The 14,433-nt window shown below is 38.2% G+C and overlaps 1 long non-coding RNA gene across 1 annotated transcript; it reads right to left on the minus strand.

Moving 5' to 3' along the window:
• Positions 1-970: 970 nt before the first annotated feature.
• Positions 971-12,496, minus strand: LOC148115090 (uncharacterized). The gene is made up of 5 exons (XR_015732128.1): positions 12,325-12,496; positions 8,694-8,969; positions 6,247-6,397; positions 3,859-3,948; positions 971-1,264 (listed from the first exon to the last, which is right to left on the minus strand). It is a non-coding gene; the product is annotated as an uncharacterized LOC148115090 (long non-coding RNA).
• Positions 12,497-14,433: the final 1,937 nt, after the last annotated feature.

Consider the following 14,433-nt stretch of genomic DNA (forward strand, 5'->3'; position numbering starts at 1 on the left):
AAAGCACCTTTTCCAACTACTGTAACAAATTTTATTAAAAGGCAAAACTTTTGTGAGTTGCAGCTCACTTCATAATTGTATAGTGTAGCCAAACTGCTCTAGGATTTAAATTGGGAAGATGCCTTTTAATAAAATTGGAAAAGGTAAAGAAAGTAAGGTTGGAAAGGGTGCTACAGCCTCCTAATTTTCAGAATTTTTTGGAATTTTTTGGTTTTAACTACTACTAACACATTTAGCTACATGGATAAATTTAGAACTAATACCGATGCTTCAGGATCTGCCATAGATCAACAAGTTCCTGCATCCAATATGGTTTGTTTGTTTGTTTGTTTGTTTGCTTGTTTGTTTATTGGATTTGGAGACTGCCCAACTCCCAAAAAACTTTACAACTTTTAAGCATTAAAGAAATATAACTGCTTGGGGAAAAAAAATAACATAAATAACATTTTAAAAAGTGATAGCAAGTAAATCTGAAACCTAAAATGGATAGTTTTTTTTTTTAATTTGATTTATATGCCGCCCTTCTCCAGAGACTCAGGGCGGCTTACAATGCGCTAAGCAATAACCTTCATTCTTTTGTATATTTATACAAAGTCAGCTTATTGCCCCCACAACTGGGTCCTCAATTTACCTATCTTAGAAAGGATGGAAGGCTGAGTCAACCTTGAGCCTTGGCGAGATTCGAACCTGCAGTAATTGCAGGCAGCTGGTCTTAATAACAGGGTGCCTTAGACCACTGTACTACCAAGGCCTTTGTTTTTTCTTCAATTAATCATTTGTTTTTTCTTTTTTATATATATAAATTTCTCTTTTATTAGTAAAACAGCCGAGGTTTGAAGCTATTATTTTATTTTACTGCACCAAAGGGAGATGGAAGTCAATGCCTTTTCTTTCTCCCCCACTTTCCCTTCACTTTTCCCTTCCCCCTCCCTCCCCTATTTTCCTGCTATTTTCTTTTGTATTTTTTGTATTTTATATTATGAACTAATCAAAAAAGAATTAATCAGTTGTTTTTGGTCAGATCTAGTGGCTGCTTAGAAAGTTCTCTAATAGAATAATGAATAGAGGAACAGATCACAGTAACTCAGATAATGGATTCATACTGGTATAAACAAAAATATACTACAAGGCAGAAGGATTCCAACTATTAGCATCTGGCTCGAATTAGTAGACCTCAAAGTTCACCTAAAAATACAAATAAATCTCAGAAGCTTGTGTCACATTGACTACAGATACTTGCTTGGAGAGGCTTATCATCTGAAATCTGAAAAAGAGAAGTCAATAAAAGAAGGGTGAACAATAGTCATTTATTTTTATTGTTTTGTAATTGTAACATATTTATACTTCTGTTGGGTTGTTCAATATGACAGCAAATAAATAAAGTAAATGAAATTTGACCTAGCGTACTTTTTAATAGTTTTTATTATTACTGTGAGGTTCGATACATTAGGATATTATATTAAGTTATGGAAAATTTGGATCTGGACAGGTTTGGTATTGCCTAGAAATTCTGGCAGGGAATGTGAAATTTGAGTATTTGACATTGGGGTAAAGATGTTGAATCTTGAGGACAAAGATCATCCTCTTATTTATTTTGGATAACCAAATGAAAAGAGATTGACATGGGAGACAATATAGCAAATTGAAAGTTATTTCACACAAATATAATAAAGCTAAAATTTTAAAATTTAAAGAGAATACAATTAAGAAACTGCCAAAATGGGAATACAAACAACTGCTGCCAATCCAATAGTCCTGCTTTCTGTGGATTCAGAACTATATATCAATAATTCTGCAAAACTGTGAGGCTGAGTAACTTATGCATAACCATAACTAAAAAAATACTTTCCATTCTTAAATGGAGTGCCACATTGTCTATTTTTCCTTCTTCATTTCATCAGGCCTTAGTCTGAATACTAAGTCCAAGCCTGAAAATGCATTAGATATCCTTTGGCAAAAATACTTTATTGCTTTAAAAACTTGGTTTCTTTCTTTAAAATGTATTAACAAAGACTGTTAACATTCTGGATTGCGTGTAAATGTTACCAATTACTTTAGCTATTCATTTAGATTCTAACATATAGTACAATCTGTAGGGGGGGGGGGAAAGAAGAAGTAATGAACTCCAGGCCCCAAAACAGGAGACTAGTGAGATAAACACACGGTTTTAACTAGAGTACCTAACACTTAGATACTGGAACTAAAAGGTTGCATTCAGACAGGCTGGTGAGTTGGATTGTATGAAGCTTTTAGGATCCCTGTGGTTTTACACTATTCCTTTTTTACAGCTCAATTATGAGGCTATGATTGCAACTGGAAACAAAGAACCACTAAGGTTTGTAAATTGTTCTATTTTTTAATCATTTGTTAATCTAGACACACCTATGTGTTAGTGCAAGCTCTTTGTTCTATTAAAAAAAATGGATCATTAGTTAATACAAACCTTTTTGTTAACTGCAAACGATGCCCCCTTCAATTATTTAAAAGCCTCTAAAATTTGATGGACAGATATTTCAAGTCTTTTAATGTATTTCATACTATGAGAAGCAAATTTGCACTGATACCTATTTCCTTCTGTTATTTTAAAGCATCCACCAATATCTGATGACACATATTGCTGTTTTCTTTCTTAAATAAGCTATATAGTGTCTCTTATTTCATCAACATCTGTGATAACTGATTTTATTAAGTGCTTGCAGAAATAAAATTAAAGACAAGACCCTAACATTGCTATGTTTTGCATTTTAAAAAATCTCCACCTTCACTAACCAAAGTTTTCCATATAGAAATCTTGTTACTTCATACCTTCTGTCCAAATTTCTTCTAGTTAGTGCTAAATTTAAGGAGGGATTTGTCAGTTGTTATTGCTGTTAGTAAATAATTACTAGGAATCTGAAATAGCTTTGCTGATCTATACAATTCTATCTCCTGTCACCCCTACTTGTAATTGTTTATATCTCAACAGAGATCTAATGCTTAATATGGTGGCTATTACTAGGAATAGACAGCTGTCTTGTTTGAGGTCTTGTATTTGTCTCTCATGTTTTTCCCTTAATCCCATTATGTTTATACGTTTTTAGAAAACATTATTTTAATGGTTCAATTTATTGGAGTTATGTGCACATTTTTCTAAAGAGATGCTTCAAATGACATGGTATGGTACCGTATGAAGCGGCTCTTTTCAAACTGTTAAAACAACCATGCCTTTTTCAAGGCAAGTGTGGCTGCTTCAGATATTGTTCTTTGTTGCATCTATGTCTCACTAAGGTTGTGCGTGCGTATCCCAAACAGCCAAAATCAACTTACAAAGCAGTTGTGCAAGCCTGAAAAAAACATGACCACTTTAATAATTCAAAGACACTTCACACACACCTCTCTATGTACTGAAGGATTTGCACAGCCCTCATTAAGTGTACTTTATCCACTCAGAGTAAATCAGAAATACAAATTATAGTGCTTATTTTGATACCAAGGCATTGCTAAATAGGAGCATAAATTCACTTCAGTGACTGAGAAGAGGGAAAAATCTGCTGACTGGGAATACATATTTTGCAGAGATTACCAAGTGTCATCTCTGTGTGAAGATGTAAAAGCCCCAGACACAAGTATTCTCCAGACCAGAAGTACACTGCAATTTTTCCAAATGAAAACGTGCATTATTGCATGATCCCAGCACCAGCCTTGGTGAGTTAGCCACTTCACAATGCATCAATCTGAGAACACCCTCAAAGTGACTCATTGGAGGTCAGCTGTCTGGGACACCACTATCCCTGTGGAATAGTGCAATGTAGCTGCCACATAGCAGGCATGAGGCATAAGGAGACATGAATTGGGGGTTCTCCGTCATTTGCCACTTACCCTCCTTTGTTGCCTAAAGGAGCTGCTTTTTCCCCCGCTCAGTGAGAAGATGTAAGCTCCATAGGCTCTTAGTTAAATATAGTTCCAAGTCTGAGAAGAGATGAAATTTTGTGTTCAAAGAAAAGTTGCTCTAAAGCAATTGTACAGAAATTCTATCATCCCAATTCATTCATCCAGATTTTTTCTGGACCAAGTGAAATAATTTGGTACAGAAAATTTTCTATAGCTCTGATATCAGATTTAGACTTACTACAACTAAAGAAACATTCAAACTGCTAGACAAATAAGAGAGAAAGAGAAGGAAAGGAAGGGCAATGCTGGTGTCTGGAATTATCAGAAAGACTCAAATATAAGTGTAAAATTAAATGCAGATTTCCACCTGGATAAATAGCCTTATTAAGGCTATCACAGCTTTAATTGGGGGGTCATATATATATTTGTTTGTTTGTTTGTTTATTATTTATAAAATTTATTGACCACCCATCTTACCACAGGGTAAGTCTGGGCAGGGTACAAACACACACACACACACACACACACACACACACACAAATAAGTCAGTGGTGGAACTGGTTCGGACTGGTTCGCAAGAACTGGTAGTAAAACTGGCGGGAGGCTCCTCCCACCACCTTGGATGTTGTCATAGCGATCTGTGCATGCGCAGCGCGGCATGTGCGCGATCCCATTGCAAACCAGTAGTAAAGATAAGTAGAACCCACCCCTGAAATAAGTTAATACCAACTGCTGAAATCCAATTATGGATGACACACCTATCACATTATTACCTTTTGAGATAAACAATAGCAGTAAGAGTATAAAAGGACAAGTAGAAATAGAAAACCAAAGAAATGAAAGATGTGATATAAAGAAGGTGAGGGCAAGATGAGACAGGTGAGATCTGTTGTTACTTGATCAACCACCTCCATTGTGATGTTCGTCCATTGGACCATTGAGCCAGTTCTTTAGGCCATTACAAAAGATCAGAGAATTGGGGCCAACTTCACATTGGGGGCAGTGGTGGGTTGCTCCCAGTTCTGTCCGGTTCTTGCGAACCGGTAATAAAAGTGGCGGGAGGCTCTACCCACCCGCCTGGATGTAATAATGGATGATCTGCGCATGCGCAGAAGCACACATGCTCCCATTGCGAACTGGTAGTAAAGGTAAGTAGAACCCATCCCTGATTGGGGGGAAAGATTGGCAAACACCTGCTGAAGTGTCCTTAGCTTTCATGGCTCATCTTCTTAATGTCTGGAGCCTACATTCTATCTCTCCCTTCCCTCTTCCCTGGTTCATTAGCAAACTGAGAAGCAATAATGGTTGCAACAGCAAAAGCACACTTTGAATCTTGACACTAAACTTGTGCAAAGGCTCTCCTGAGCTGTGACAGCCACCTGCTCTTCGAACAAGAGTTGCAAGTCCAGGAGAACCCTCCAGTTGTGGACCGGCTCTTTCTGTGGTTGTGCTATCCCATCCAGAGTCAAAGATAACAAAGTTCTAGATCTCAGGGGCCTATATCCTTAAAGCCACTTAGTCTTGCCAGGGTTCAGTCGAAGCCTGTTTTCCCCCATCTAGGACTGCCAACCCTCAGGCACTGCAAGAGGGCCACATAGCATCACTTGGTTCACCAGGATTGGAAATATAGAGGCTGCTATTGTCAGAGTATTGCAGCTACCTGATGGATGATTTCACCCAGCAATTTCATGTAGATGTTGAAAAGAATGGAGAGCATACCGAGCCCTGCAGCACACCAAAAGAGAGTGGCTGAGGGCTGGACCTCTCACTCGCTATCAATACCAATTGGGGCCAGCCTTGGAGAAAGAAGCTAGTGCAAAACTATGCTTCCCAGTCCCAAGCTCCATAGCCAACCCAAAAGGATGCCATGGTCAATGATATCAAAAGCCATTATAGATCAAGGAGAGTGAAGATGGTTGCACTACCCCCATGCCACTCTTGCCAAAAATCATTGACAAACATGACCAATGCCATTTCCATCCCATAACAAGGCCTGAATCCTGATTGAAAGGGTTCCAGATAATACATTTTATCCAGGACTCCCTGAAACTGCCAAGCCACCACCTTTACTCCAACCTTTCCTAAAAAGGGGAGTTTGGAAACTGTATGAAAGTTGCCCAGGCAGGTGAGATCCAATGATGGTTTTTAAGGAGGGGTAAACCAGGGCCTCCTTAAAAATCTACAGTAATGTATTAATTACTATCTGGACCCATCTGCTAGTCACCTTCCTGAAGGTTTTCACCATGCAGGAAAAATAAGTATCTAACTATCAGGTAGTGGTACTGACAATATCAAAGATCCTGTCCACTTCATCAGGGCTAATAGGCCTAAACTACTCCCAGATAATTGGGCAGAATGTCTCCCCAGGCACCTTACGTAGAATATCTCCATGCATGGGATCCAACTGGGGACAAATCCAAGCAACTTTGTTTATCAGGTCCTGAACAAACTCTTCTGCATAGCCTGCAGATGATCACCCAAGTCCCTTGACGCAGGAGGAATTGAAACAGGGCTGCTGGGTGACATTCTGCGAACACAAAAAGAGCAGAAAAATAAGGCTGTTTTGCAACTCTTACTGCTATCAGGTAAGCCTAAATAGCAGCTCTAAGTTGTGTCTGATCAGAGTTCTCTATTGTCTTTCTCAAGCAGCACTCTAGCCTTCTCATGGCCCTTTTCAGAACCCACAACTCCTCCATGAACAATGGGGAGGATCAGGAACAATGGATCAAGAGAGGCTGCATAGCCACAATCTTGTCCATGGCTATCCCTAAATTCCAGGCTGCCGCCAAGACTTCAGAAGGATCACACAGCAACACCTCCTGGATATCCCTAAGTTCCCTCTGGAACCCATTAGGATCCATCAGTCATCAGGGCCAAACCATCCAAAAGGGTTCGGCCTCCCTATGAAGGACACCAGGACATGATCTGACCATGACAAGGAGGATAATCGTAAATCCACCATCACATCATGTTGTCATTAGTCTGACAAGAAAATAAAATCTGGCATGTCGCCACTGCCCTGAGTTGGGTCTGTAATAATCAGGGATAGGCCCATGACCATCATGATCATCATGAACTCCTGGGTCATTTCCGAGGCCACACCTAGGGATAGAAATTGAAGTCCTCCAGAAGCATGAGTCTGGGCACTGCCAGCCCTGAGCAGTTCAGGCAGGGAGGTTGCCGTAGAGCAGGGAGGCTGAATACTAGCGACGATCCCAACTGATCCAGTAAACATATAACATTGACCGATAGATGACAGGGAGACAGAGACAGTCAGACAGAAGACAGATTCTAATTGGGGCTGGTAACTTCCCACTCCTGCATAAAATATAATCATGTCTACCAGTAAGGAATGATAACAAATCAGTGTTATAATTATAACCAAACAATGCAATGTAGCAAGACAGAGTTACACATAGGAGTGTGGAAGTCTCTTATATGTGTGCACCAATATACATGCAAAGTATACATTAAAATGATATGCAGATGTTTTATACATGGAAAGTATATATATATTAAAACGATAAACAGACATGTTTTATAGTTACAGAATAATATTAGCAAACTGTAGCATTTGTCATATTTGTATCCTGCACACTCCCACCAGTGCCAGCTCAAAGTACAGGAAAGGTTTGTGAAAGTGTGTGTATACGTGTGTAGGAGGGAGAGTTAAAACAAAAGTTAATACAGTGGCCATGACTGTGGGATCAAACTCCTCCACTTTATACATGTGATGCAACCTCATCTGGTAGCTTTTCTCTCACACTTTGTATTTGTAATCCAACTGTCACTAACTTTTTTGACACGCATTGCAGATGCCCCTGCCATAATGGTTTTATGTAATTTATATATAATGATCCATTCATTAGCTACTGCTCAGAACTTTCCCTCATTATTTCAAAGAGCTCTTCATTATTTGTCAGTTGTGAAAGTGGAAAAATATTTGAAACATGCCTTTACCATGAAATACAGCAGCAATATACTTATATAAAAACACAAATATACAAAAAACACCCAGAGAGCACAGTAATTGTTTAAAATGAGGCAATTGCCCCATTCATGAGACCTTATGTCATGGGAACTGTTCAACAGTTGCCACTGGTATAAGACTGGCTAGTAACAGCATTTAACCACAAAAAGAATTAAGCTTGTTTGGCAATGCGAGAAGATCCATTTTCCCAGAAATCCAAAATAGTGAAATAAACGCTATGAAATATTCTTTGCAGCAATAATTGCACTTAAAATTACTTTGATCATGATCATCACTACCTAAAAATGGTGTTAGATAAGTGATCACACACCTTTATGTTCTACATCAGCAACTCTGAGCTTGTGTGTGTGTATATGTGTATGTGTGTGTGTGTGTGTGTGTGTGTCATATGAGTATCAGCCACTTCTCTTCCGCCCACTCAAACTTCCTTCCTAATAGCAAATTGTTCCAAAATATCTTGTCAGCAGACCCTTCCTGAATGTGTGAGTCATTGCTCCTTGAAGTCCTATGAACTAATTTTGTTTATTTTGCCTTCAAAGTGTTCCATCCAATTCCTGTTCTTGAATGAAATGTCCACTGCAACATGTTATCAGAGCTGCTCTTAATGTAATTAAAAAACCGGAAAACACTCAAATTATAGATTCTGTTTAACTCAAGATGCAGTGTAGTTTGCAATGTCTCAAAATGGTTTTTTTTCCCTCTGTGAAAGAGGCTTCCGTCTATCTTAGATTTTCTATCTTACTCTCAGGTTGCTGACAAATCTGAAATATATTTTATATTTATTTATTTGTCCTTTATTATTTTTATAAATAATTAAAGGCAGCAAACATACCTAATAATCCTTCTTCCTCCTATTTTTCCCACAATAACAATCCTGTGTGGTGAATTGTACTGAAAGAGAGTGACTGCCCCAAGGTCATCCAGCCAGCTTTCATGCTTAAGGTGGGACTAGAATTCACAGACTTCTGGTTTCTACACCAGCATCTTAATGACTAGGCCCTGGAGGTTTTGATATTACTTTATTGCTGAAGATAACAAAGGGTGTTACTTCTGGTGTTGTTTTCTTTCACACATCTTTCTATCACCACCATGTCCGACACTATCCAGTCTGAAAAAAACAAATAAAAAGAATTCCCTTGATATTTCATCAAATAAATGAAGCAACTGTTTCTTCTTCAAAAGCAAACTTGTTTTCATTAAAATGAATGATGTGGAAGAAAAAAAATGCAGGAGAATGTTTCTGTATAGACCTAATTGAAGCCGTTATTCTCTTCCGTTCACACATACAAATACACATACAAACACACACACACACACCAGTGGTGAAATCCAAATTTTTTTACTACTGATTCTGTGGACATAGCTTGGTGGGTATGGTGTGGCTTGGTGGGCATGGCAGGGGAAGGATACTGCAAAATCTCCATTCCCATCCCACTCTGGGGCCAGCCAGAGGTGGTATTTGCTGCTTCTCTGAACTACTCAAAATTTCTGCTACCGGTTCTCCAGAACCTGTCAGAACCTGCTGGATTTCACCCCTGACACACACACATTTCTGTCTGCCTGCTGCAGCCAATGCACAAGGTTTTATTTTAAATTGTTTTTGTTTGTTTTTTAAAAAAGACACCAAGTGATGATGAGATTCATGTGATTTCAATCATGGCTTGTTATAACTGTGGCTGTTGCTAAAGCTGTTGTGACTTGTTTGACACACTGTACTCTAAACCAGCGGTCCCCAACCTGTTTGGCTCTGGCAGTGGTTGAAGTGGGATGGGGGATGGGGAGGTGATAGTTTCACATGTTTGCATGCCACTTGTGCAAATATAACCAGGTTGTGTAGCCTTGTTCCCGATGGGTCATGACGCATGAGTCTGCTATAAACCATGGTTTAAAAACCAGGTTTGTACAACTCAATAATCCTAAATCAACTAAACCACATTATAATTTAACACAGCATGTTAAGCCAGCCATGGAGTTAGGCAATAGGAAAAAAATAAATTAATACTAGTGTTTAAGGTTTTGTTTTACACCTTTATACAAAATCAAGTACAAAATCAAGTCTTAAGCAAAAGATCATTGCCACTTGCTGGGCAGAGAACAAAAGGACAACTAAATAACTTTTATATTAACTAGAGAATAATAAATATGTAAATAATAAATGTAAATAAAAATCAAAGTTATATTGTAGTTTTGAATATAAAAAATGTCAGTTAAAAGACAAAGAATTTTCCCTAGTGGTGATTATTTGGGAAAGAATAATTGAGCAACTTCCCACCTAATTGTAGAAAAGATTGTGGGTTTCAAGCAGACTCACACTATTCATTAGGGAAATAATTTTGAAGATGGAAGGATTACAAAGCAGCATACAGTACATCAGCTTTTTCTTTCCATCTATAATGATGCTGGAATAAGAGAACTTCTACTTGAAGCTTTTTTTTTTTTTAAATGAAGAACTTTTTTTGTTTGTTTGCTGAACTTGATCTGAATCAGAATACAATAACATTACATGGCAAGCTACTAGAACAAGACCATCTATCGTCTTCTCCTGCCCAGGCCTTCCCCTACAGATGTCCCACAAGAAGTGTAATGGAGCTTTCATTTCCTTAGGCAATTCTTTGTGTCTCTATTTATAGAAGAAATTGCTCTAAAAATAGCTCATGGGCTGACACATTGGCTGTTCTCTAGGGCAGGAGCTGACCAAACCCTTCCTGCTGTATTCTCAACTGGCTGAGCTTCCAAAGTATGCAAAGGAATATTCACACATTGTTCCAAAACAGGCTTGCTTGAAAAATATAGAAGATGAATCAGTAATTTTAAACAGTCATCTTGGATTCCTTTCCTCTCGTTTAATCTATATCGCCCAAACCCAGAGGACGAGGATATATCAGAATATAGAACATGTTGCAACAGTGATTCTTTGCCATTTCTTTTGGACAGTGTTTTTCAACACTTTAAGATGTGTGTAGTTCTACTGGCTGGAAAATTCTGGGAGTTGACATCCACACATCTTAAAGTTGCCAAGGTTAATAAACATTGTTTTAGGACATCCCATTGTTTTGTTTTGTTTTCCCCTATTCATTTGCAATGGACAAGGAGGAGGAAGCAGTTACTCATTTCTTTCCTTTGAAAAGAGAAAGAACTACACTTTTGTGTGCTTGTGTGTTTATGTATGTATGTATACAAGAGATACAATTATGCTCTTGTGGTTTCTGGAGTCCCTTTTCCCCTTTGGCAAGGGATGTTTTACCTATAGCAGTAGCACTTAGACTTATATACCGCTTCATAGTGCTTTATAGCCCTCTCTAAGTGGTTTACAGACAACCACTTTACAGAAGGCCCCCAACAATCCTGGCCCTCATTTTACCAACCTCAGAAGGATGGAAAGCTGGGTCAACCTTGAGCCGCTCAGAATCGAACTCCTGGAGTGAGTATAGGTTAACCTGCAGTACTGCATTCTAACCACTACGTCAGTAGAACTCTGTATAAAGAAAACCTGTCTACGCAGGAGAATTTGGGGAGCAATTCGTTTCCAAATCTTTCTGTACAGAAGCTTTTGAGGGAAGAATTGAGGTGTCAGTCTTGCGTTGTGCAGACCAGATCAGTATACTTCCTGGATGCTGTACATCCTTGGGTTGGAAAGTCCTTGTCTTTTTTAAAAAAATTAAAGATTGTTATTAAAGGGACAGGTTCACACTTTCTTTATAGATTTATATATGAAGCATTTCTTTATATTTGAACCATAACTATAATAGTATCAGCCACCAACAAAACTAGAGTTCATAGGACACCAGCTTTTTCCACAGGAATCTGATACACTTCTCATTGTGTGTTACACAATGTTAAAATAAAGCTGCTTCCACTCTTGACTACTAGAGGTACAATCTTTGCATATATTTTTTGTTAGGTAATCCACTGAATCCAGTGGGAGGTACCTATAAATAGCTATCTGGTAGGCAATTTCAATAGCTAAGACCTTTGCATAATAATGAGGTATAAATTTGCACTGATTTTTTTTAAAAAAATTCTTAATTTGGAAACACATTCCAATGAAATCATAGTTGAATATCTTGAAGATTTTATATACACAGTGGTACAAATATAATGACTTGTGTACAAAATTAACCTTTAAATGAATCATAAAACATTTACATCATCTATTATTGCTCCTTAAAAATAGTGTATTACAAACATCCTGTATTAACTTCTTACATTTTTTCTAAATTTTATTCTAAAGAAGAATGAATAATCAGATGAAAAACACATCATTTTCACTAGTTCAATTTTTCAATTCCCATAGCAGAATGTGGCTAATATTTTAAATGCTCAGAGGAAAAACTATAAACTCTTTTTTAAACAGAGAACTTTTGCATCAAGATGATACTGAGAATAAAAATCTAATTAATTCTATTTATGTCTTCAGAGTATGTATATAGAATTTTTCAATAGTTTTTCTTTTACGCACTTACCAGATCAAGATCATGTCTTCAATCCATATATGCTGACCTTTGACTTCTGTATCTCAGTCAGGTCTGGCTAATCAGTAGTTTTATCATTCTATGTAGCTTCAGGTGAAGATTGTTCATTAAGTTCAATTGCATCAGCAACATACCATGAAAATTAGATGATTATACACTTTCTTCAAAAACTCTGAAAATCTCAAAGGGGGAAAAAAGTCTTTAATGGTGTGACACTTAATGCCTTCTTTGACTTGATTGCTAAAAAATAATGAATCTATTTATTTTTTATATACATATACACACACACACACACACACACACACACACACAAACACACACACATATACACACACAAGTCTTGGCGTATTCGGGTCTTTTCCCGTGTAAGATTGAGAGTATCTTGGCGACGTTTCGATAAGGTCCCACTCGTCATCTTCAGGCTGGTGTCTTCGGCTTCGTGCTTGTGCGAGCAAAGCGTGATCGGAGATGCTGCCTCTCTATAAATACTGGTGGGGAGGTGTGGAGTGCTGGCTTTGTTGTTGTAAGCGGGTTGGTTGGCTGTGTTGTTACATCTTCATTAGTAGATGGAATTGATGTTTGCAGATTAGTCGGCTGTTTCGTAACATCCTGTGTGGCCGAGGTCCTAGCTGTGTGCCCATTAGCCTTTTGTGTCGTAACGACCTGGGTAATGGGTTGTGTGGTAGCATCCTGAGCTCTAGTGTTGTGACATTCTGAGTCCTGTGCTGCAACATCCTGGGTAGTTGGCTATGTTGTAACATCCTGAGCTTTAGTGTTGTAACATCCTGAGTTCTGTGATGTATTGTCTTGAGCAGATGGCTGTGATGCAACATCCTAGGCTTTGGTTTGGCTCCGAGTCTGAGGTCTTGTCATGTGCTCATATATATATATCCTGTTTCCCCAAAAATAAGACCTTGTCTTATATTTTTTAACCCTAAAATAAGAGGCCTTTGAACTATGGTGCTGGAGAAGATTCCAGTGAGTCCCTTGCACTGCCAGGTGATGAAACAGGTCAGTCCTAGAGGAGATCAACTCTGACTGCTCTTTAGAAGGCCAGATCCTGAAGATGAAACTCAAATACTTTGGCCACCTAATGAGAAGGAAAGACTCCTGGAGAAGAGCATAATGCTGGGAAAGATTGAGGGCAAAAGAAGGGTATGACAGAGAATGAGGTGGCTGGATGGAGTCACCGAAGCGGTAGGCATGAGCTTAAATGGACTCCAGAGGATGGTAGAGGACAGGAAGGCCTGGAGGAACATTGTTCATGGGGTCATGATGGGTCAGACACGACATCACAACTAACAACAACAATATATAGTTCCTGCAGTTTTTTTAACAAGGTTTTTGGAAATGCAGCCTTCCTAGGACAAAAGACATTGACTAGACCAAAGTCACCCAGCTAGTTTTGTGCCCTAAAACAGGATTAAAACTCACACTCTGAGTTTCCAGCCTAATGATTTAACCACTATACCAAATTTGTTAATTTCATTGATTGCAATTTGTTTTGTTGAATTCCTTACTAATTCATGAATTTTGGTGAGCTGAAGTTCACCCAAAAAATTGTTCTGAAAAGATGCTAATAGGCTCTTTCTAAATTTTGGCTAGCAACCCATCTAACCATTTCCCCCTAAATATCAATTTATAAAGAATTAATGGTGTTATTGGAAACTTAAGTTTCAACTAGAGACGGGTGGAGGACAACATTTTTTCCACTACAACAAAGAGATTCTGAATGGCTACAGTATATAGTTTAACAGTTGGTTCAGTTTTATGATGTAGAGGAATGAGTACAATGGCCATTTCATCTTTATTTTTTATATACCTTAAAATGTTCCAATTGAGAAATGAAACTGTCCATCACATCCTGAGATAGAATTCAGTGGACAATGGATAAACAGACGAATTTCTGCAAACTGGGATAAACTTTGCAAATGTAGAATGCCACTGGAATGTCTCCAGTGGTGGTTTTGCAGTTGTAGAAAGTGTTTCCACATACACAAACTGGAATTGTTATTAATTTGTCTAGCAAACTATATTGAATCTTTGTATATGGCATATACGGAACTGCTCTTCTGGTTTCCAGTGCTCCCGTGTGTGCAC

Source organism: Pantherophis guttatus, chromosome 2, assembly GCF_059756535.1.
Source record: "Pantherophis guttatus breed Tessera chromosome 2, ASM5975653v1, whole genome shotgun sequence".
NCBI lineage: Eukaryota > Metazoa > Chordata > Lepidosauria > Squamata > Colubridae > Pantherophis > Pantherophis guttatus.